General features: G+C 40.4%; 1 long non-coding RNA gene across 7 annotated transcripts in view; it reads right to left on the reverse strand.

The window, feature by feature from the left end:
• Nucleotides 1-24,657, reverse strand: part of LOC102124823 (uncharacterized) — a 178,294-nt gene that overhangs the window by 88,079 nt on the left and 65,558 nt on the right. For 3 of the 7 annotated variants that reach the window (XR_012420521.1, XR_010579547.2, XR_012420522.1), the window contains exons 3-4: nt 24,336-24,436; nt 45-162 (exon numbers count right to left, since the gene is read on the reverse strand). This is a non-coding gene — a long non-coding RNA (uncharacterized lncRNA). Of the gene's footprint in view, nt 1-44; nt 163-20,092; nt 20,182-24,335; nt 24,437-24,657 lie in introns of those variants that run through there. The other 4 variants (XR_001483588.4, XR_012420520.1, XR_001483589.4 and 1 more) reach the window with 2 other exon arrangements.

Consider the following 24,657-nt stretch of genomic DNA (forward strand, 5'->3'; position numbering starts at 1 on the left):
TTTGCAAATAATAAAAAAAATTAGCCAGGCATGGTGGCACATACCTGTGGTCCCAGCTATTCAAGAGGCTGAGGTAGAAGAATTGCTTGAGTCCAGGAGGCCAAGGCTGCAGTGAGCCATGGTCGTGCCATTGCACTGCAGCCTGGGCAACAGAGTGAGACCCTGTCTCAAAAAGAAACAGACAAATTGAGAATTAAAAAGGAAAATTACATCTCACATTTAGGAACGATTGAAAAGAGGTTACATTTATAAAGTTAATTGACAGAGTCAAGTAGGAGTTGTGAATTTGCAGCACGAAGAGATAAAATTGTTAAGGCAATAGTCCAAGTACTTATGTATCTTTGTTAAGCAAAGATACATTTACTTATCACTACTCAAGTCATAATTACACAACTCAAGTACATTATCATCTCTAGGGCTTGGGTCCAGGGAAAAAGAGATTCTTAGAAAACAGGACTCACCTCTGCTTCACCACATCTTAACATTATTTTACCCACATAGGGCTTAATATGTGTTCTGGAAACTGACCATATTCTTTACAAGTAATCCACAAAAGACTGAGACAAGGAAGGTTCAGAAATATCTTTCTGAATATTGCCCTTCCAATATGGCCCTGCTTCGGTTCATATAGCTCCATGTTATACGCTTCCAGCAGAATTGTTTTAAGACCTTCCACTGCAACAAGGGAATTTATAGACAAGCCTGTCTGTCAACAGGTGATGGGCTGGACATGGACTAGCCATATAGTATGAAACCCTTCTGCAACACTAACCACCTCACATATATGGAATTTGGATTTTGCAGTTAAATCTTGGACTCATTCCAGAAGATTTAGTTCAGGAAATACCACAGGTTCTCACCGCCATGCAGCAGCTTCACTTTCAAGGCCAGACGGGGTTTAGTGTCAGGAATGCAGACACTGGGAGTCAGAAACTTTCCAGATGGCCACCAGATGGCCTCACTGTTCAGAACCACATTATACTGCATGTTTAAGTTACAGTTTTAGTCCTTGAAGCCAGATGATAGGCCCAGAGGTTTTAAAGGTTGCCACGAAAATCATAATCATCAAGTGACAGATTTTTTCATTATTCACTAGATTTTTAACCTAGTTTACCAATAACAATGCCGGTGTCTAATATCTAGACTCTCCAGGGGAAATAAATAGAATATTAGACATTTTTTACTGTAATCTTAAAGTCAAAATATTTTCTGTACAACGTTATGTACTTTTGTTGAGTTTCCCTGGAATCTTGATGACATTATTGACCATAATGATAAATCTACTATTTAATGAGTATATATTTTTAAAAAGTGATATGCTGAAGGCCCTTTAAACATATTATAAATTGCTTCTGCAAAAGGTTGCAATTAGTTTTAGACTAACAGACAAAATGAGAATATCCATCACCTGTACTTCATCATCATTCAGTGTATCATTTTTTTTTTGAGATGGAGTCTCACTGTGTCGCCGAGGCTGGAGGGCAGTGGCACGATCCCAACTCACTGCAACCTCTGCCTCCTGGGTTCAAGCGATTCTCCTGCCTCAGCCTCCCAAGTAGCTGAGATTACAGGCACCTGCCAACACACCCAGCTAAGTTTTCTATTTTCAGTAGAGACAGAGTTTCACCATGTTGACCAGGCTGGTCTCGACCTCCTGACCTCAGGTGATCTTCCCGCCTCGGCCTCCCAAAATGCTGGGATTACAAGCGTGAGCCACCGCGCCTGGCCCAGCATATCATTTTTTAAATATTTCTTTTGTGTACAATATTCCCTAGGGTTTGGGTGAAATCTCATATCACGTGCTATGAGCTAGGGAATCAGCTTAATTGGAAAAAGAAGAAATTTTCAAGGCCAGGTTCAGCTCGACAAAAGCCCCCCGCAGCGGGTCCTGTAACCTATAGAGGCATATCAAGGATGTTGGCTGGCTCTTCCTTCTTCTATAAGCATGCAAGGACGGCCTTATCAGTAGACCAAGAGGTGTGGTTTAGGGTTGCCTGCTATTTACAAGAGTTATTTAGAATGTCAGACACTCGGCACCTAGGGACTCTGGAGCCTGTAGGATGTTTCAGCCCATTGCCAACACACCGTCAGCAGGGAATGAAAGCACCAGTTACATGAGAAGCCGAGCTTGGGCACTGCCCCTCCAACCGAAAGAAGGGCAAGACCCTGAGTCTTAATTACCCTTTGGCCAGGCCACCCAGATAAGCTCACTGGGTTATGTGGGACAATTATACTCCCTGCATAAAATGTAGCCATTTGATTAAGCAAAAAGCACAAATAATCATTTTTACTTGCATTTCTTTGATTACTAACTTATATGTGCTTTTTTACATTTTTATCGGCCAGTTGTATTCTTTCAGTGATCGATTTATGCACTTTGCCCACTTTTCTTTGGGGATATTCATATTTTACTCTTTAATTTGTAAAATAATTAATATATAGTAAGCCTTTTAATCCAATAAGATCATCATGTAGTTTTTCTTATTAGATCAATTGATAACATGTTTTGCATTAATATAGAGGATATTGTGGATTATTTCCTCAGTATCCACACTCGCCCCTTCTCTGTAGTATCCTAACGCTTGTTTGGGGATCCAAGTGGTACCAGAAAAGCTGACTAGACCCCCAACTCCAGGTGGGGCATAAACCTTGACCAACCAAGTCATGGCCCTCACCAACATGGTTGGTACAAGGCTAGGCATGTGACCCAAATCATTCTAATCAGGGGAAATCTCAAAATTCTTGCTATAAACGCTGACACAAAGAGACAATCCCTACTTCTTGCTAAATAAAAAATTGATGCACACAACCTCAGAAGCCACCGGCAGCCAACCTGGGGACTCAGTTTAGGATGAAAATCATAGGAAGGAAAACAGAGCAGAGAATAAATAGTTTTTGGCATAATATTATTGATCTACCAGGGGCTCACCTGAGGAGCCCCTACTTCTGGATATTTTAGTTCCATAAACCCAAGAAGATATACTGAGCAGGACACACTGGAATAGCCATCCTGGTTGGACATGGGTGACATCATTCTTTTTTTATTTTAAGTTCTGGGATACATGTGCAGGATGTGCAGGTTAGATACACAGGTAAACGTCTGCCATGGTGGTTTGCTGCACCTATCAACCCATCCCCTAGGTATTAATCCCGGCATGCATTAGCTATTTTTCCTGATGCCCTCCTCTCACCCCTCACCCGCCCCCCACAGGCCCCAGTGTCCATGTATTCTCATTGTTCAGCTCCCACTTATAAGTGAGAACATGCAGTATTTGGTTTTCTATTCCTGCATTAGTTTCTGAGGATAATGGCTTCCAGCTTCACCCATGTCCCTGCAAAGGACATAATCTCGTTCCTTTTTATGGTTGCATAGTATTCCATGGTGTACATGTACCACATTTTCTTTATCCAGTCTATTATTGATGGGCATTTGGGCTGATTCCATGTCTTTGCTATTGTGAATAGTGCTGCAATGAACATACATGTGCATGTATCTTTATAACAGAATGATTTATATTCACATCATTCTTATTACTCAGATGCCTACTCTAATTGGTTAATACCTATGCTGTAGTGGTTGTTAAATATTTTTAATATCATCCTTATATGTGCCAGGAATTATCTTTATTATTAAGTTAGTTTGAGTAAGGTTTGGCTTTTAGTTTTTGTTGTGTTTTTTCTTTTTCATCTACAGCATATTCAGCAATACCTCTAAGACACCGATTTTTTCAAAGTCTAATAGAAGCTTTCATTAGGCTGGGGCTGGTGGCTCACACTTGTAATCCCAGCACTTTGGGAGGCTGAAGTGAGAGAATTGCTTGAAGCCAGGAATTCAAGACAAACCTGGGCAACATAATAAGACCCCATCTCTACAAAAAAATTTTAAAATTATCCAGGCGTGGTAGTGTGCACCTGTAGTCCTAGCTACTTCAGAGGCTGAAGGAGGAGAATCACTTGAACCCAAGAGTTGTAGGTTACAGAGGGCTATGATTGTGCCACTGCACTACAGCCTGGGCAACAGAGTGAGACCTTGCCTCAAAAAATAAAAATAGTAACAATAGCGGCCGGGCGCGGTGGCTCACACCTGTAATCCTAGCACTTTGGGAGGCCGAGGTGGGCGGATCACGAGGTCAGGAGTTCAAGAACAGCCTGGCCAATATGGTGAAACCCCATCTCTACTAAAAATACAAAAACTAGCTGGGCGAGGTGGCGCATGCCTGTAATCCCAGCTACCCAGGAGGCTGAGGCAGAAGAATCGCTTGAACCCGGGAGGTGGAGGCTGCAGTGAGCCGAGATCATGCCACTGCACTCCAGCCTGGGTGACCGAGTGAGACTCCATCTCAAAAAAAGAATAGTAATAATAACAATAGCTAACATTTTTACTGGGTAATTACCATGTGTCTAGACACTATTCTAAGTTTTATAGATGTTAACACCCCTAAAACTATTACCATCCCCATTTTAGAGATAAGAAAATTAAAGCACAGAAAGGTTAAATAATTTGTTCAAAGCTTAACATCTAGAAGACATGGGATTTGAACTCAAGAATTCTGGCTCCAGAAGCCATGCTTTTATTCACTATACTATAACACTCTGCTCTGAAAGACGCTTGACAAAGTGAGGAATCATTAAAAATACACATACTTTAAAAATTCTGTTCTAACTTAAAACATGTAAGACAACATTAATTTGCCAATTTGGGGGAAGGATTACTGCAGACTGAGTATCTCTTACCCAAAATGCTTGGGACCAAAATTCCAAAATTTTGGATTTTGGAACTTTTTGGATATTGGAATATCTGCAAACACATAATGGCATACTTTGGTGATGGGACCCAAGTCTAAACACAAGCTTAATTTATATTTCTTGCATAAGTACTGACACAAAGACAATCCTTATTTCTTGCTAAATGAAAATATTGAAGCACATGACCTCCTTCTTTTAATCTATACGTATACTTTACACCCATAACCTGAAGGTAATTTTATACAATATTTTTAATAATTTTGTGCATGAAACAAAGTTTATGTTAAGTACTTATGCATGGAGTTTTCCATTTGTATCATCATGTTGACAGGCAAAAATTTCAAATTTTGGAGCATTTCAAATTTCAAATTTTCAGACTAGAAATGCTCAACCTGACTGAGCACGGTGGCTATGCCTCTAATCCCAGCACTTTGGGAGGCCAAGGTGGGCAGATTACCTGAGGTCAGGAGTTCGAGTCCAGCCTGGCCAACATGGTGAAACCCTGTCTCTACTAAAAATACAAAAATTAGCCAGACATGGTGGCAGGCGCCTGTAATCCCAGCTACTTGGGAGACTGAGGCAGGAGAATTGCTTGAACCTCAGAGGCAGAGGTTGCAGTGAGCCAAGACTGCACCATTGCACTACAGCTTGGGCAACACGAGTAAAATTCTGTCTCAAAAAAAATTAATAATAATAAAGGAATGCTCAACCTGTATTCTTCTTTGTTTCCACTTCTTCCTGGGCACATGGCGAAATCACATTTCTCATCTTGCCTGCAGTTAATATAACCATGTGCCTGAGTTATAGCCCTTGAAATATGAACCCAAGTGATGTGATCACTTCCCAGGCTTCACCCACCCATGAGAACTTCTACATGGTAGCCTTCATGCTTTCTTTCCTCCTGTGGCTTAATGCATTAGAGCATGGCCACCTTGGAAGCCAATATGTTGAAAATGTCAGAGCCAAAAGGTAGAAGTAGCCTGATGCCTATCCACCAGGAACCCATTTTAGACTTGACGTAACTAACAAAAGTGCTAATTGTATTAAGCCATTGAGATTTAGGGGTTTGTCTAGTATAACCAAAACTAGCATTGCCCTAACTAGTTTTGAAACTAACTAACTAATAACTTTTCTTTAAGTATCAGTTTCCTAATTAGAATTCTATATCATCTTTCTTACCTAAATCAAACCCCTAATGCATTGTTATTTCTGATTTAGCTTCTTCAAAGAAAATCATTTCAAATTGCTCTTAAAATAAATACAGGATTCTCCAGGCGCGGTGGCTCATGCCTGTAATCGCAGCTCTTTGGGAGACAGAGGTGGGCAGATCACAAGGTCAAGAGATCGAGACCATCCTGGCTAACATTGTGAAACCCCGTCTCTACTAAAAATACAAAAAATTAGTCATGTGTGGTGGTGGGCACCTGTAGTCTCAGTTACTCAGGAGGCTGAGGCAGAAGAATCATTTGAACCCGGGAGGCGGAGGTTGCAGTGAGCCAAGATTGCGCCACTGCACTCCAGCCTGGGTGACAGAGCGAGACTCCGTCTCAAAAAAAAAAAAAAAAAAAAAGTACAAGATTCCAGAGTTTTGTGACTTGTTCCCAAATTTTACAGTTGTCTCATTCTCACCTAATTTAATTTTTAATGGATCACTTGTATTGAGTTCATCTGAAACATTCAATTTAGTTTTCATAGGAAAAATTCTTTTTCCATGCTCATATTTCATCAGTTTACAGAAATATTTAATTAGATTCCATAAATATATTAACAAGTACAATTGACACAAACTTGTTTGGAAACCTGTTATTACAGGAACTGAACTGCCAGGGAACATGAGGGCAAATTAGCCATAAGGATTCATCCTTCTGTGGACAGAAGTCAATGTTTCATAGACAAAATGATGAACTTTTCTTAATCTGGTGAATCAGTTAAGTAGAGACTGATCAAATGAATATAATTGAGTTTAATTTTCCTATTTTTTTATTACAAATTTCTCATATGTATTTGCCCATAAAATTATTCTATAGTTTGATATTTTTGTTGTTTATATATCAGGTCCAAATGGTGAGGCTGTGCAAACTGTATAGAATGAATTTGTTGGTATCATTTATTTCTATGTAATTAACAGAGCATAAGATTTATATGTTTCTTGAAGAAACAAATAAAATAATCAGATCTGAGAATCTCTCTGTGGGGTAATTATTTTATAATTTCTTTCCGGGTTGTTTTTCCATTCAGATTGTCACTTCTTGAGTCAATTTTATTAATATGTGTTCTCAGAAAACCATCTACTTCATTAGGGAGATTTTCAAATGTATTAGCATTAAGTCAAGCATAACATTCTCTTCTAAATTGTTTAATTATGGAAATTGTCTTAATCTGTTTGTGTTGCTATAATGAAATACTTGAGAGTGGGTAACTTGAAAAGAGCTTTATTTTGCTCATGGTTCTGCAGGCTGGAAAGTTCAAGGGCATAGCTTCTGGTAAGGCTTTCAGTGCTGCATCACAACATGATGAAGAAGGTCAAAGGGGAAGCAAACGTGTGAAGACACAAACCTGAGGGACATCCCAGCTTTATAACAACCCACTCTCTCAGGAACTAATCCATTCCAGTGGGAACTAAAAGCTAATCAGTCTCACCAGTGTGAGAACTCACTCACTACCTTGAAAAGGAAACCAAGCCATTCCTGAGGGAGCCACTCCATGAATCACTTTCCAATAGGCCCACCTCCAAACATTGCCACCCAAGTGACCAAATTTCAACATGAGTTTTGGTGACGACAAACAGACCATATTCAAACCATAGCAGAAATGCTTAAGCATACATATAAGTGGTTAGAATAGTATAATGAACACCCAAGCACCCATTACCAGCTTCAAGAGTAATCATTTTTGCCAATACTCCTTTGCCTATTTCCCTATTACTTTTTCAAGTGGAGCACTGTGATTTAAAACAAATCCCAGACTTCCTATTACTTACCCATATACGTTTCAATAATTCTCACAGAAAAGAACTTTTTTATATAAAAGTTTAACCTTTTCTTTGTCTAAAATTTTACCTCATTTTTAATTTTTTGTTTTTTCTCTTCTATTTTTCCCAAGATTTTCTTAAAGACATTGGTTTCTCAGAGTCATCTCTTGCATTAATATCAACTCTGCAGTGCTTCTGTTTTCAGTGATTTCTGTTAAGTTTATTTAATACTTCATTCTTACTACTGCTCTCTTTGAGTTGGTTCAGTTTGTTTTTCTCAGGTTGAATGCTTGCTTGTTAAATAATGAATTCCAGTTGGGCACAGTAGCTCAGGCCTGTAATCCCAGCACTTTGGGAGGCCAAGCTGGGTGGATCACTTGAGGTCAGGAGTTCGAGACCAGCCTGGCCAACATGGTGAAACCCTGTGTCTACTAAAAATTTATAAATTATCTGGGCATGGTGGCACACACTTGTAATCCCAGCTACTAAGGACACTGAGGCAGGAGAATCGCTTGAACCCAGGACATGGAGGCTGCAGTAAGCCAAGAATGTGCCACTGCACTCCAGCCTGGGTGACAGAGCGAGACTTCATGTCAGAAAAAAATAAATATAATAATAATCAATTTGCTTCTGAACACACCTTCAGCCTCATCCCTTATGATGTTCTCATCTTCCATGTTTTTCAAATACTCTATAATTGTGGTTTTTAATTTCTACTTTAAACTATAAATTATTTAAATTGTTGCTTCTCTTTCCTTTTTTCTTATTTCTAAGTGCATGTAAGTTTTTTAAATGTTTATGTTAATTTTGTAGTATTTATTTCCCTTTTCCCACTCCCATGTCCTAGCATTTATTATTATATCACATATAATAATGCCACATTATTATAAAAATATATATTTTTGAAACAGGTTTTTACTCTGTCACCCAGGCTGGGATGCAGTGATGTGATTGCAGCTCACAGTAGCCTCAACCTCCTGGGCTCAAAATATCCTCCCACTTCAGCCCCCTGAGTAGCCGGGACTGTAGATACATGCCACCATGCCCAGCTAATTTCTTAATTTTTTTTCTAAAGATGGGGTCTTATTATGTTGCCCAGGCTGGTCTCAAACTTGTGGCCTTAAGCGATCCTCCTGCCTCAGCTTCCCAAAGTGCTAGGATTACAGAAGTGAGCCATCACACCCAGCCAAAAATTATTTTATTTATTTACTTATTTATTGAGATGGAGTCTTGCTCATCGCCCAGGCTAGAGTGCAGTGGCACGATCTCAGCTCACTGCAACCTCCACCTCCCAGGTTCAAGTGATTCTCCTGCCTCAGCCTCCCAAGTCGGGGGGGATTACAGGCACGTGCCACCATGTTCAGCTAATTTTTTGTATTTTTAGTAGAGACAGGGTTTCACCATGTTGGCCAACCTGGTCTCAAACTCCTGACCTCAAGTTATTCGCCCACCTCAGCCTTCCAAAGTGCTGGGATTACAGGCATGAGCCACCGTGCCCGACCTATTATTTGCTAAATCAGCAGGAGAACTAAAGCAATAGAATCCAGATCTGTGCTGTTCAATACAGGAGCCAAATGTAATTACTGAATACCGCTTACCCTTGAACAACACAGGTTTAAACTGTGCAGGTCCATCTATACATGGATTTTTTTCCACCTCTGCCACCTCTGAGACAGCAAGACCAACCTCTCCTCTTTCTCCTCCTCCTCAGCCTCCTCAACATGAAGAGGATGAGGATGAAGACCTTTATGATGATGTACTTCCACTTATGAAGAATACATATAATTTATCTTCCTTATAATTTTTAATAACATTTTCTTTTCTTTTTTCCCTAGCTTTTCCTATTGTAAGAATTACGGTATATAATACATATAACATACAAAATATGTGTGAATCAACAGTATGTTAGCAGTAAGGCTTCTGGTCAACAGCAGGCAATTAGTAGTTAGGTTTGGGACAGTCAAAAGTTATACATGAATATTCAACTATGTGAGAGGTCAGCACCCCTGGCCCCATATTGTTCAAGGGTCAACTTGAAATGTCTCTAGTCTCAAATGAGATATGGTTTAGTATAAAACAAAAAAGAAGGTGATATATCTCAATAATACTTTAATATTGACTACATTTGGAAATGATAATATTTTAGATATAATAGATTAAATAAAATATATTATTGAAATTAAAGTCAAACAAGGGCACTACAAAAAAAGAAAATTACAGGCCAATATTCCTGATGAACATAGTTGCAAAAATTTTCAACAAAATATTAGCAAACCAAATTCAACAACACATTACAAGAATCATTCACCATGACAAATGGGATTTATCCCTAGGATAATTAAACATATGCAAATTAATAAAAATGATATTCTATATTAACAAAATAAAGGATATATAACATATGATCATTTTAATAGATGTGGAAAAAAGGCATTTGGCAAATTTCAAAACTCTTTTATGATAAAAACTCTCAGCAAATTAGGTATAGAGAAAATATACCTCAACTCTATAAAGGCCATATGGGAGAACCTATAGCTAACATCACATTTAGTTGTTAGGAAACTTCTTTTTAAAAAATAAAAAATAATAATAAAATTAAATTTAATTTGAAAACAGTGAAAAATTGAAAGCTTTTTCCTCCAAGATCAGGGACAAGAAAAGAATGCTCATTTCCACCACTTCTTTTCAACGGTGGAAGTCCTAACCAGCACAATTAGGCAAGAAAAAGAAATAAAAGGCATCCTAATAGGAAAGGAAGAAGTGAAATTGTATTTGTTTGCTGGTGATATAATAGTATATATAGAAAATCCTAAAGATGCCATTAAAAAAGCTGTTAGAACTGATAAATAAATTTAATAAAGTTGTAAGATACAAACTCAACACACAAAATTCAGTAGTGTTTCTATACACTAATAACTAACTACCCAAAAATTAAATTAAGAAAACATTCCCATTTACAATAGCAACAGAAAAATAAAATACTTGGGTATAAATTTAACCAAGGAGTTTTGAAAGACCTATGTGCTGAAAACTAAAACACACTGATGAAAAAAAAAAGTGAAGAAAACACGAATAAATTGAAAGATAATCCATGTTCACAGATTGGAAGAATCAACATTAAAATGTCTCTACTGCCCAAAGCATTCTACAGATTCAGTGCAATCCTTATCAAAATTCCATTACATTTTCACAGAAATAGAAAAAAGCAATCCTTTAAATCCATATGGAATCACAAAAAACTGAACAGCCAAAACAATCTGGAACAAAAAGAACAAATCTAGAGGCATCCCACTCCCCGATTTTAAAATATATTATAAAGTGATTCTAATTAAAACAACATGGTACTGATATAAAAAAAAAAAGATACATCAAACAATGGAACAGAATAGAAAGCCCAGAAATAAATCCCACACTTGATAGCCAATTGATCTTTGACAAAGTTGTCAAGAGCACACAATGGGAAAAGGACAGTCTCTTCAAGAAATGGTGTTGGAAAAACTGGATATCCGCATACAGAAGAATAAAATTGGAATCTTATCTCACACTAAATACAAAAATCAACTCTAAATGAAATAAAGGCTTATATATAAGACCTGAAACTGTAAAACTACTGGAAGAAAACCCAGGGGGAAATCTCCGTGGTATCAGTCTGGGCAATGACTTTTTAGATATGATGCCAAAAGCACAGGTAACAAAAGCAAAAATAGACAAATGAGGTTGCACAAAATTAAAAAGCTTCTGCACAGCAAAGGACACAACTAACAAAGTGAAGAGACAACCCACAGAGTGGGAGAAAATATTTGCAAATTATACATCTGATAAGGGGTTAATATCCAAAATATAGAAAGAACTCAAATACCTCAATAGCAAAAAAAAAACCAATAACCCAATTTAAAAATGGGCAAAAGACCTGAACAGACATTTCTCAAAAGAAAACTTAAAAACAGCTAACAGGTTCATGAAACATTGCTCAACATCATTATCATTAGGAAAATGCAAATTAAAACTTCAATGAGACAGCACCTTTTAGAGTGGCTATTAACAAAAAACTGAAAGATAACAAGTCTCGGTGAGAAGAGAGAGAAAAGGAATCCTTCTACACTCCACACAACCTGTAGCACATTGAACAAGTTGGATGTATTACCAGTTGCAGTGGGAGAGAATGCAGGCTGTTGGGAACCATGGGGAATGTCAGCATGAAAGTGACAGAAAGGACTTGCTATAGGATATGGATTTTTGGATTCTCTCTGGATTTGGCAGTGTCAAAAAGCAGGGGCAATTCTATAATTGTGTATCTCATTAAGTCCTATTTATAGGAGGGCAGGCTAGATCAAGGCTAGAGATTTTTTCTGCCTCTGTCATCCCTGAAACAGCAAGACCAATCTCTCTTCTCCTCCTCCTCAGCCTACTCAATGTGAAGATGACAAGAATAAAGACTTTTATGATGATCCACTTCCACTTGATGAATAGTAAATATATTTTCTCTTCCTTATGAGTTTTCTTTGTTTTTTTTTTGTTTGTTTGTTTGTTTTTTGAGATGGAGTCTCACTCTATTGCCCAGGCTGGAGTGCAATGATGTGATCTTGGCTCACTGCCACCTCCACCTCCCAGATTCAAGCAATTCTCCTGCCTCAGCCTCCCAAGCAGCTGGGATTACAGGCATGCACCACTATGCCCAGCTAATTTTTGTATTTTTACTAGAGACAGGATTTCACTATGTTGGCCAGGCTGGTCTTGAACTCCTGACCTCAAGTGATCTGCCCGCCTCGGCCTCCCAAAGTGCTGGGATACAGGCATGAGCCATCACACTCAGCCCTTACAAGTTGCTTAATAACATTTTCTTTTCTCTATCTTACTTTATTTTAAGAATTCAGTATGTAATATAGATATATCACACAAAATATGTGTGAATCAACTGTTTATGTCATCAGTAAGGCTTCTGGTAAACAGTGGGCTATTCGTAGTTAAGTTTTGGAGAAGGCAAAAGTAATTTAAAAATTTTCAACTCTCCAGGGTCAGCAACCCTAACTCCCACATTGTTCAAGGGTCAGCTGTAGACAGACCAACATCTACATCTATGTATACGAACTGGAGCTAGTTCAGGGTACAATGGCCCAAACTAGTTTGAAGCTATTTTAGGGCAAAGTCCATAGTTTTAAGCAGAAAGACTTAAACCCATGACATATGGGGAACAGCTGATGGAATTAAAGATGCCCATTGTAAAAAAGAAAGGATTTGGTGGCAGGACTGGAGGGTGGGGTTCCAGTGGTAGTAGAAATATAATGGTCTTCATATATTTGAAAGCTATCATATAGAAGGGAAATTGGCCTTGTTCTAAATGGCAAGTATAAGGTAAAAACCAGAACTAACAGGTGGGAGCTTTAAGAAAGCAAATGTGGACCTTCTAATAGAGGTGGCCCCATTTAGGACAGACCACCACTGGCAGTGTCTTCGTGCAAATAATGAACAGCAGGGATTTTGAGAATCCACAGGATGATTCATGTAGAAGACCTTTAATGTCCTTCCCAATCTTAAAATTAATGATGCAAAGAAAGATTTAGAAAGAAACTATGAAAACATGACAACTAAATGTAATGTGGGACCAAGGGTTGGATTGTGACCACAAAAAGAATGTTCATTAGGAAAATTGAGGAACCTCAACATTTGAATAAGGTCTATAGACCTTATTGGTTAATAATATTATATTGCCAGGCACAGTGGCTCACGCCTGTAATCCTAGCACTTTGGGAGGCTGAGGAGGGTGGATCACATGAGGTCAGGAGTTCGAGACCAGCCCAGGCCAACACAGTGAAACCCTGTCTCTACTAAGACTACAAAAATTAGCCTGGCATGATGGTGAGAGCATGTAATCCCGGCTAATAGGGAGGCTGAGGCAGGAGAACTGCTTGAACTTGGGAGGCGGAGGTTACAGTGAGCTAAGATCGCGCTACTATACTCCAACCTGGGTAACAGAGCAAGACTCTGTCTCAGAAAAAAAAAATAAAAAATGTATCAATGTCACTTTCCTAGTTTTAATAGTTATAATATGGTTATGTAAGAAGTTAACACTAGGAGTAGCTAAAGGAAGAATATATGGGATTCACTGTACTATTTTTGCAACTTTTCTGTAATTGTAAAATTATTTCAAAATAAGAACTTTTTAAACCCTATCTCTGCTATTCATTAGCATCATTGTATTGTACAAGTTGGTTAACTTCTCTGACATACAATTTCCTTATTTTTGTAGAATAAAGATAAAATTCCTATATTGCAGAATTGGTGAAATTAAATGAAAGAACATTGCAATGCATTTTGTCAGAGTGCCTGCACATAGTAACTGGTCAACAAAGGTTATTATTACCTTAAGAAATTAAATAACAATATCAAAAACTTTAAAACAAGTCTATAATACCAAAGTTCTAGAGAATAGTGTGTTGCCCAGCTATTCCTTGGGACTAGCCTCTCTAGAATGCACCTAAAATTATTGTTCACTTATTAAGTTTATCAGATGAGCTAAGCTCATTAGTGTACAAACAGAAAACAGTTTCATGTTTCTCTGATAGCCCCTTCAGAATATGATCCATCACAGCATCCTTCCCCACCTCTGGGAAATATCTCAGGCTTCTCTCATAGATTTTGAAATTACTTTCAAAAATGAAAACTCATTAAACATTTCTATTAAAAACTTCAGACCAGGCACCATGGCTCATGTGTGTATTCCCAGGGCTTTGGGAGGCCAAGGTAGGGGGATTGCTTAAGGCCAGGAGTCCAACACCAGCCTGGGCAACATAGCAAGACCCCATCACTACAAAAAATTTAAAATTAGCTAGGTATGGTGGTACATTCTTGTAGTCCTAGCCACTAAGCAGGCAGAGGCAGAAGGATCTCTTGAGCCTAGGAGTTTGAGGTTACAGTGAGCTATGATCAGATCACTGCACTCCAGCCTGGGCAATTGAATGAGACCCTGCCCCTGAAAAAAATAAAAAGAAAGAAAAAAAAATACTTCAATCGTGTACTCAGTACAGTCTCAGCCTGGTGTGGTGACCTACAGCATGGGAAGGAGGAACTATCTGCTCTTCTTCCATCTCCTTCACATGCCTCCCTCTCACTCTGCTGTGTCTGGGCTCTCCAGGGTCCAGTCAGGGAGCAGGGGGATTAAGGGAAGAAGGGCAAATATATCTTTGTGGCAGATGCTCTTGTAATACAGTATGCCATGGCCTTGGGGTAGGAGGAGCCCACATGCTGGCTCTCTCCAGTGGGAAGAATTTGTGGGACTTTTGAAGGCTCTCTGTGGGGACCACCTGGCTGAAAAACTCCCTTCAAAGCCAGTACACTCTCCCACTTCTCCCAGAAATTTCTTTTTTTTTTTTTCTTTTCGAGACAGAGTCTCTTTTTGTTGACCAGGCTGGAGTGCAGTGGTGCATCTCAGCTCACTGCAACCTCCTCCTCCCAGGTTCAAGAGGTTCTCCTGCCTCAGCCTCCCGAGTAGCTGGGATTACAGACATGCACCATCACACCCAGCTAACTTTTGTAGTTTTAGTAGAGATGGGGTTTCATCATGTTGGCCAGGCTGGTCTCAAACTCCTGACCTCAAGTGATCCACCCATCTTGGCCTCCCAAAGTGCTAGATTACAGGCATGAGTCACCATGCCCTGCCTTCTCCCAGAAGTTTCTTGCAAATTTCTCAGCTCCTGCTCAGAGGTACAGCATGTAACAGCTCATTGCTGGGGTCTCTTCACCCCATAGGCAACACTTCTGATTCAAAGCCAGCTGTTTTCCATTGTAGCTCCTCAGAAACGCATGCCCTCACCATTACAAATTCTGGCAGTGTAAACAGGTTCCACTACAACCTGTTCAGGATTCCCTGAATCCCCCACAAATCCCCCACAAATCCCCAACTCACCAGGCAGGAAGCAAACCCTAGTTTCCATTCATTTATGTCCCTAACTGCCGGAAGACACATACCCACTCCATAATCTCTCCTCCTCCACTCGAATCCCAGGACACCACAGGAGCCCTGAACTCTCTCAAGAGTTTCCCCAGAGGAAGAGAACAGGAAATGCCATGACACTATCCCTATCCCAAAGCCACTTTCTAATCCCCTTCCTCCTTTTCAGCTGGAGGATATGACTGAGGTTGATAATCACCATACTAGTTTTGCTGCCGTTTCATAATTTCTACATGGATATGTCTGTGCTAATATCCTATTCAGAAATCTGGGGATAATTATCACCTTTTGCTTTCAACGTTGGGGATTCAGATAAAATTTCAAGACACCATGAAAAGTCCCATTGGATATTCTGTTACACTTAAAACACACCATGACACTTTCCATATGAGCTCTCAGCCCTCGTCAGGGCTGTCTGCAGATGACACAATGGGAAACAGAGAAGCTGTGACTATTGGCAGAGTACTGCGTCTGAGCTGCTGAGATAAGACTTTTGGAAAGATTCAAACCACAGGCTTTTGCAATAGTTACACAATCACTTCCACCCCACCCTCAAGCTGAATGCCTTCCAGAAAGCTGAACATTCTTTAGGAGGTGATTATATAACTAAAACAGAAAAGGTTGTAACTGATGTGTGGGAATATCATTTAAGGGTTTGAAAATATATCAAATGAGAATGAAACACTTAATTAGGACAGGATAGCTTCTTACAGTTAAAGGTCATGCTGTAGAGAGGGGATTTAAATCATTCTGAATTACCCAAGGACTACCTTATGGAAACTACAGGGAAGCCAGTTTGGGACTCAAAAATATGCATTCATTCATTCACTCATTCATTCACTGAGTTCCTGTGAGGCTTCAGGCTCTGAGCTGGCGTTGATGTTGACGCAATGGTTAAGATTTGTTCCCTGCCCTCAAAAGAACTCAGAGAAAATCTCCATAACAGAATAAGGTGCCACCAGAGAATAAATCATTATTTGAAAAAGATACTTGCACATGCATGTTTATAGCAGCACAATTTACAATTGCAAAATCGTGGAACCACCCCAAATGCCCATCAATCAATGAGTGTATAAAGAAACTGTGGTATATACATATGATGGAATACTATGCAGCCATAAAAAGGAATGAGTTAACAGCATTTGCAGTGACCTGGATGAGACTGGAGACTATTACTCTAAGTAAAGTAACTTGGGAATGGAAAAGCAAGCATCATATGTTCTCACCGATATGTGGGAGCTAAGCTATGAGGACGCAGAGGCATAAGAATGATACAGTGGACTTTGATGACTTGTTGAAAGACTGAGAGAGGGGTGAAGGATAAAAGACTACCAGTATGGTGCAGTGTATACTGCTTGGGTGATGGGTGCACCAAAATCACACAAATCACCACTAAAGAACTTACTCATGGCTGGGTGCAGTGGTTCACACCTGTAATCCCAGCACTTTGGGAGGCCAAGGTGGGCAGATCACCTGAGGTCAAGAGTTGGAGACCAGCCTGGCCAACATGGTAAAACCCTGTCTCTACTAAAAATACAAAAATTAGCCAGGTGTGGTGGTGGGTGTCTGTAATCCCAGCTACTCAGGAGGCCAAGGCAGGAGAATCACTTGAACCCGGGAGGCAGAGATTGCAGTGAGGTGAGACCGCATCATTACATTCTGTCCTGGGCAATAAGAATGAAATTCCATCTCAAAAAATATTTAAAAAGAGAATTTATTCATGTAAGCAAATACCACCTGTATTCCAATAAATGGAAAATTTTTGAAAATTAAAAAAGAAAAAGAAAAAAAATTTTTAATCATTAAAAAAAAATTAATTTATATATGTTTTTAAAAAATAAGTACTGAGATCCCCTACGGATATATGCCATATATGTATCCTGGAAGACCAATGAAGAGGGAGGATTCAAGCCCAAAGAGTGGGAGAAGAGAAGCAGTGAAACAGCTGATCTTTAGGGTGCCTTCTATCCTTGCAAACCTGAGGCTCTGTTTGTGCTCTGGAAGGCTCAGGCATGAGCCATGATGTCCTGCTGGCTATGTGCTGAAAGAGCTGACTTGGTCAGCTGGACATTTGCTACACAGGAGGTTTTTGCAGAGTAGGACTGGCTAGGTCAAAAACAAAAAAATAGCTCTCAACTTCTAGCTCCTCCCACCTGTCTAATCCCAGAGCATCTAGCAAGTGAGACAAGAGGTAGAGAGTGGGGCTGGGCATGATGGCTCATGCCTGTATCCCAGCACTTTAGGAGGCTGAGGCAGGTGGATCACCTGAGGTCAGGAGTTCACAACTAGCCTGGCCAACATCATGAAACCCTGTCTCTACTAAAAATACAAAAAATTAGCCAGGCGTGGTGGCAGGCGCCTGTAATCCCAGCTACTAGGGAGACGAGGCAGGAGAATCACTTGAACCCAGGAGGCAGATGTTGCAGTGAGCCAAGATCGCACCATTGCACTCCAGCCTGGGCAATAAGAGCAAAACTCAGTCTCAAAAACAAACAAACAAACAAAGATGGAGAGTGAAAGTAAAAGCAGATCTTACCTACTCCTTTCCTACTTCAAGCCTGTGGGAGAACATGGGAGGAGAGGTTTTTAATTAGAGATATGATTAAAGATTTTATTTTGATTAAATAAAATTAATTTCAGACAGGCAATAGAACCAACAGTGCATAGTCCAACATCAGAGGTATGTTCATTAAAATGCAGAGGACAATCAGTAACAGTATTTCCATGAAGTAGACCTCATGCAGGCAGAGGGAATTCAGGTAGCTGGTGAGGAATAGAAATGCTTAAAAATGGTCTACATGTGCTTGCACTGAAACATATAACAAGGGACAAAGATTTGTGAAATGTGTCCAACAATGCTATATGAGACTTTTCCTGCCTCTACATTGTGAATAAGACAGTAAGATCTGGACACATCAAGAAATCCACCTCCAGCCTACAGCCTATATATAAGAGTGAGGACAACAAAGTTGTCAATCCATGGTATAGAGAAACGTGCTGTTGGCCAGGGGCAGTGGCTCACACCTATAGGCATGATTACAATCCCAGCACTTTGGAAGGCAGGCAGGTGGCTCACCTCAGGTCAAGAGTTTGAAACTAGCCTAGCCAATATGGTGAAACCCCATCTCTACTAAAAATACAAAAATTAGTTGGCGTGGTGGCGCATGACTGTAATCCCAGCTACTCAGGAGGCTGAGGCAGGAGAATCACTTGAACCCAGGAGGCGGAGGTTGCAGTGAGCCGAAGTCGCGCCACTGCACTCCAGCCTGGGCGACAAGAGTGAGACTCCATCTCAAAAAAAAAGAAAAGAAAAAGAAAAACATTCTGTTGCCTTCCCAAACCATGCAGGAGGAGTCACAAGAGAAGCAATGGTAGAGAATGGAAGCAGACAGTCCCTGCCAAAAAAAAGAACACCATCTCACCATTTTCTTACCTGCCTGCTTACTAAAAGGCAGAAGTGGTAGACCCAGCGAGAAAATCTGCGAGTACATTAGTTTTCTATTGCTGCCATTAAAAAAATTGCCACAAATTTAGTGGCTTAAAACAACACAAATGTATCATCTTATAGTCTGTAAAACAGAAATCTAGTAGGAATCTCAGGCTAAAATCAAGGTGTCAGCAAACTGAGCAGACTTCTAGAAGCTCTATGGAATAATCTGTCTCCTGATCAGTTAGGTTGTTGGCAAAATTCAATTACTTGCAGTTGTGGGATTGAGATACACGTTTTCTCTTTTTTTTTTTTTTTTTAAGACGGAGTCTCACTCTGTTGCCCAGGCTGGAGTGCAGTGGCGCAATCTTGGCTCATTGCAAACTTCACCTCCCAGGTTCAAGCGATTTTCCTGCCTCAGTCTCCCAAGTAGCTGAGATTACAGGCGCCCGCCACCTCGCCCGGCTAATTTTTGTATTTTTAGTTGAGACAGAGTTTCACCATGTTGGTCAGCTGGTCTCGAACTCCTGACCTCAAGGGATCCACCCGCCTAGGCCTCTCAAAGTGCTGGGATTACAGGCATGAGCCACCATGCCCAGCCGAGACACATGCTTTCTTGTTGGCTGTAGCTGAGGGCCATTATCAGCTCCTGGAGGTTATTCACTGACTTGGCCTGTGGCTGTTTCCTCCATCTTCAAGTCAGCAATGGCAAGCAACATTTTTCTCATGTCATATGTCTCTGCCCTTTTTCTGTAGTCACATCTCTCTCCCTGACTATAGCCACCTAAAAAGGTTCTCCACTTTTAAGGATTCCTGTGGTGAATTAATTAGACTGGGCCCACATGGATAACCCAGGATAATCTCTCCTACTCAAGGTCCATAACCTCAATCACATCTGCAAAGCTCGTTTTGCCAGGTAAGGTAACATATTCACAGGTTCCAGAGATTAGGGTGTGGACATCCGTGAGACACTCTTATTCTGCCTACCACAGAGGACTGACCTGTGTTCCCTGGAGTTTGGGAAGTACAGAGACGGGTGCCTGATTCTCCCCTAGAAAAGTCCAAGCGGGAGAGGCTGGCTGGCGCTGTCTGTAATGAAGAAGAGAGAGCATCACACTTTCAGAGCTTAGTGAGGCAAAATGCAGAGCAGATGCTGCAGAGACTCCACCCAAGAAGGCTGCTGACCAGCGTCCAGCCAGAAAGACGTGACGTGCTGTAAATTGCTGAAGTAGGGACGAGGGCATGTCATAAGAGGGCACCATATCAGGAAATTTTGCACTATCAGAGGTCTCCAATGGAGAGTCTCCAAAGAACCCACAAAAGCCCCTTATTGAAAAATTATCAGTATTTAGATGTTTGCTACACAGGAGGTTTTTGCAGACTAGGACTGGCTAGGTTAAAAAATATACCTATATATAGCTCTCAACTTCTAGCCCTTCCTACCTGGCTAACCCCAGAGCATCTAGCAAGTGAGACAAGAGGTAGAGAGTGGAAGAAAAAGGCAGATCTTACCTCCTCCTTTCCTACTTCAAGCTTCTGGGAGAATAAGGAAGGACAGGCTTTTAATTCAAGATGTGATTAAAGTTTTTATTCAGATCAGTCTGAAATTTATAATAGCTGAAACTATTCTGATCCCTAATGTCCAGAAAAACAAACGGCTCTGCCTGAGACACCATCCAAGATGCTGGAATGAAGTTTATTTGAGGATTTTATTTGAAGGCAATGGTGACAAAGAATACAATGGTTTCCTGCTGGAATAGTACCTGTGATGGTTAATTTTGTTTTTTGTTTGTTTGTTTTTTGAGACGGAGTTTTGCTCTTGTTGCCCAGGCTTGAATGCAATTGCGCAATCTCAGCTCACTGCAACCTCTGCCTCTCAGATTCAAGTGATTCTCCTGCCTCAGCCTCCTGAGTAGCTGGGATTACAGGCATGCACCACCATACCCGGCTAATTTTGTATTTTTAGGAGAAATGGGGTTTTATCATGTTGGCCAGGCTGGTCTCAAACTCCTGACCTCAGGTGTTCCACCCACCTCGTCCTCACAAAGTACTGGGATTACAGGCGTGAGTCACCACACTCAGCCAATGTGATGGTTAATTTTGTGTCAACACGACTGGGCCATGGATTGCCCAGATTAAACATTATTTTTGGTGTGTCTGTGAGAGTGTTTTGAGGTGAAATTAACATTTGAATTAGGCTGGGTGCAGTGGCTCATGCCTATAATCCCAGAACTTTGGGAGGCCGAAGCAGGTGGATCACCTGATGTCAGGAATTTGATATCAGCCTGGCCAACATGGTGAAACCTTGTCTCTACTAAAATTACAAAAATTAGCCTGGTGTGGTGGTGCACACCTGTAATCTCAGCTACTCGGGAGGCTGAGGCAGGAGAATCAATTGAACCCGGGAGGAGGAAGTTGTAGTGAGCAGAGAGAGATTGTGCCACTGCACTCCAGCCTGGGTGACAGAGCAATACTCCATCTCAAAAAAACAAAAAAAAAAAATATTTAAATTAGTAGGGTAGTAGGGTAGAAGAGCAGATTGCTTTGGTTGGGCCTCATCCAATCTGTTGAAGACCTTAAGATAGAATAAAAAGTCAAGAAAAAAATAATAATTAGTTCTCTGCCTGTCTTCAAGCTGCAAAGTCAGTCTTCTCCTGCCTTTGGACTTGGACTCAAACTAGAACTTACACTATCAGTGCTCCTGGTACTCAGGTCTTCGCACTTGGACTGGAAATACATTACCATCTCTTCTGGGTCTCCAGCTTGCTGACGGCAGATCCTGGGACTTCTCTGCCTCCATAATCATGTGAGCTAATTCTTTATAGTAAGTCTCTTTATAGAACTCCTTTTGGTCTGTTTCTCTGGAGAATGCAGACTAACACAGCATCCAAGGCCAGTACATTCAATATACTGATCACATTCGCAGTGGCTCATCTAGGACCCTTTAAGAACAAAGATATTCTATTCTCTATGAGCTCTACACTGTGCTTTGTTTTGCTTGATGTCAGACTCAAGCTAAAATTTTACAAGTGAGTTTAGTTCTAATTAGTAAAGAAAGGAGGAAAGCATCCCAGGAGAGAAGCTTAGACATAGAAAGAAGCAAAGGCATAGCAGATAGGAATGAATAAGGCAGTTGCAGGGAAAAGAGAACAGAGCTACTTGATTGACACAAAAGGTGGGTGTCCAGGAAGCAAGAGAAAGAAAGTTACCTAAGTAAGACGAACTCTCTAATGCTAGAAAAAAAAACTCTGGGCTTGTTGCAATGTATAATAGAGAACCATCAAAGTTTCTATAACTTACAGAGTTTCTGTAAGCATTGGCACATATAAGCATTTTGTTTTGTTTAAACAAAAATAAATGATAATATCTAATAGATAACATCTTCTAATAGAAGAGAGGAGTAAGGTTGAGAACACCAGCTAGGAATCTGCTACTGAATTCCTATGCCGACTCTACCTTCTGAACAGAACTTGGGAGCTGCAATCTGACAAGTAGGAATGTACATGAGTCAACATAACAGAATATTTGAATTGAGGACATCCCAGAAAATCTCTAGTTATTGTAAGTACACCAGACATGTGGCAATGAGGTGGAATGATTTCTTAACCCTTCCTTCTCTGTCATAACATGTTGTAAGATGAAATCTCTCCCAATCCTTCTGCAATTGGTCCATTTGGGGACAAGCAGGAAATTACTAAGCAATGGTTGCACCATTGTGAGATTTCATTCTTTCCTGGAGTTGTGTTTTATTTAGACTTCTATTTAAAACTAATTTATTTCAAGCAAAACAAAAACAAAAAATAACATTTTGAACAGGAATAAACTAGTTGGCTTAATTTCCTACAATGCACCAGGCTCCCTACTTCATTCTTACTGCACAGTCGGGTCTCCTGGTACCAGTCACACTGAAGGTATTAGTACCTCCCAGGAAGGGCAGTATAGTTCCTCTGTGGGAAGATATTTCTCTCTTTCACACACACACACACACACACACACACACACACACACACACTTAACAATACAACTATTGTATGTGGCAATACAATATTTCTCCTAATTTTCTCAAAGAAATATTCCAAGCTCTTGTCTCCCATCAATCCCCAACTCCTCACCTGAGAAAATCTGAAGTGCCCTCGGGGACTTGGGGATACAGGAGAATGACTGAGAGAAAACCCCCACGTGGTTGAAGGCACAGAAAGTGAGCAGCCCATGGGGGCTCCTGTCCCACAGACACCACGTTTCCTCACTCACCAGTCACATCCTGGCTCAGCACATCCTGCATCTAGGGACCCTCCCCTCTCCCCTGGCTCCAACCTTTCCTCACTTTTCACTCAGCTAATTTCACCTCCCAGAAGCTCTTCTTTGCAAGGACCTGCCTATCTGTGTTGCCTCTTCTCCCTTCCCATCCTCTCCCAGCCTCTGGGTGGCCGTCTCACTCCAGAAAATCCTTTTTGCTCAATCATTCTCTTCATGCCTTTTTTTTTTTTTTAGACAGAGTCTCGCTCAGTTGCCCAGGCCAAAGTGCAGTGGTGTGATCTCAGCTCACTGCAACCTCCGCCTCTAAGGTTCAAGCGATTCCCCGCCTCAGCCTCCGGAGTAGCTGGGACTACAAGTATGTGCCACCACACTCAGCTAATTTTTATATTTTTAGTAGACGTGGGGTTTTACCACGTTGGCCAGGCTTGTCTCAAACTCCTGACAGCAAGTGATCTGCCTGCCTTGGCCTCCCAAAGTGCTGGGATTACAGGCGTGAACCACCGTGCCCGGCCCCTCATGCCATTTTTGAACTGAGACCAAACTCACTACCTCCAATTAAAAGACCTTAATCCCGACCAATATGCTCAGCAAACAGTAAATGTGGCCATCTCCCTCCTCATTGTCTAAGTGCTTACTTTTCCTCAAGCATCAACATTCATCTATTTTTACACCCTTTTCTCAGTTTATGTTTCTGTTCTTTACATGTATTCCTTTTGTAAAACTATCATTGGAAATGTTTCTAATTATTTCTAATGACAGTAAAACATTTCTGCTATATTATGGGCTTCAGTGGGCTGGTCTAGGAGTCTTAAACACCATTTTATAGCAGTTTCTACAAGAAAATGTATTTCAAATTCAAATAGCTGAGTTGTAAACTTCAAAAACACAAACCTTTTAAAATCAGAGAATGCTGATCAATAAGACATTCTGAGACCGTGAGACTTAAGGTAATTGCCTGTTACAAAATAAACAAGATGCATAATTACCTCTTTTAATGGATCTTCTTCTTTCATTCAACGAAGGCCTCCAACGGGTATCTAAACAGGAGTTGGAGCCAGCTGCTGTCTTTGCCATTGTGAAGAGAAAGCTTTAAAAATACACACAGGGACAAAGAAGAAACAAGACAAGGATGCTAAGGAAAGTGACTGTGCAAAGAATTTCAAATATGGGAAACAATAACTGACAGAACACAATGAACAGTGAAACAATTCTTGAGGATTTCTTTTTAATGGAAAGTTCATTGTTATGCAAATGCACATCCACATGTTATCGTTTTGTTTGTTTGTTTGAGACAGGGTCTCCCTCTGT

The sequence above is a fragment of the Macaca fascicularis genome, chromosome 11 (assembly GCF_037993035.2).
Source record: "Macaca fascicularis isolate 582-1 chromosome 11, T2T-MFA8v1.1".
Classification (NCBI taxonomy): Eukaryota; Metazoa; Chordata; class Mammalia; order Primates; family Cercopithecidae; genus Macaca; species Macaca fascicularis.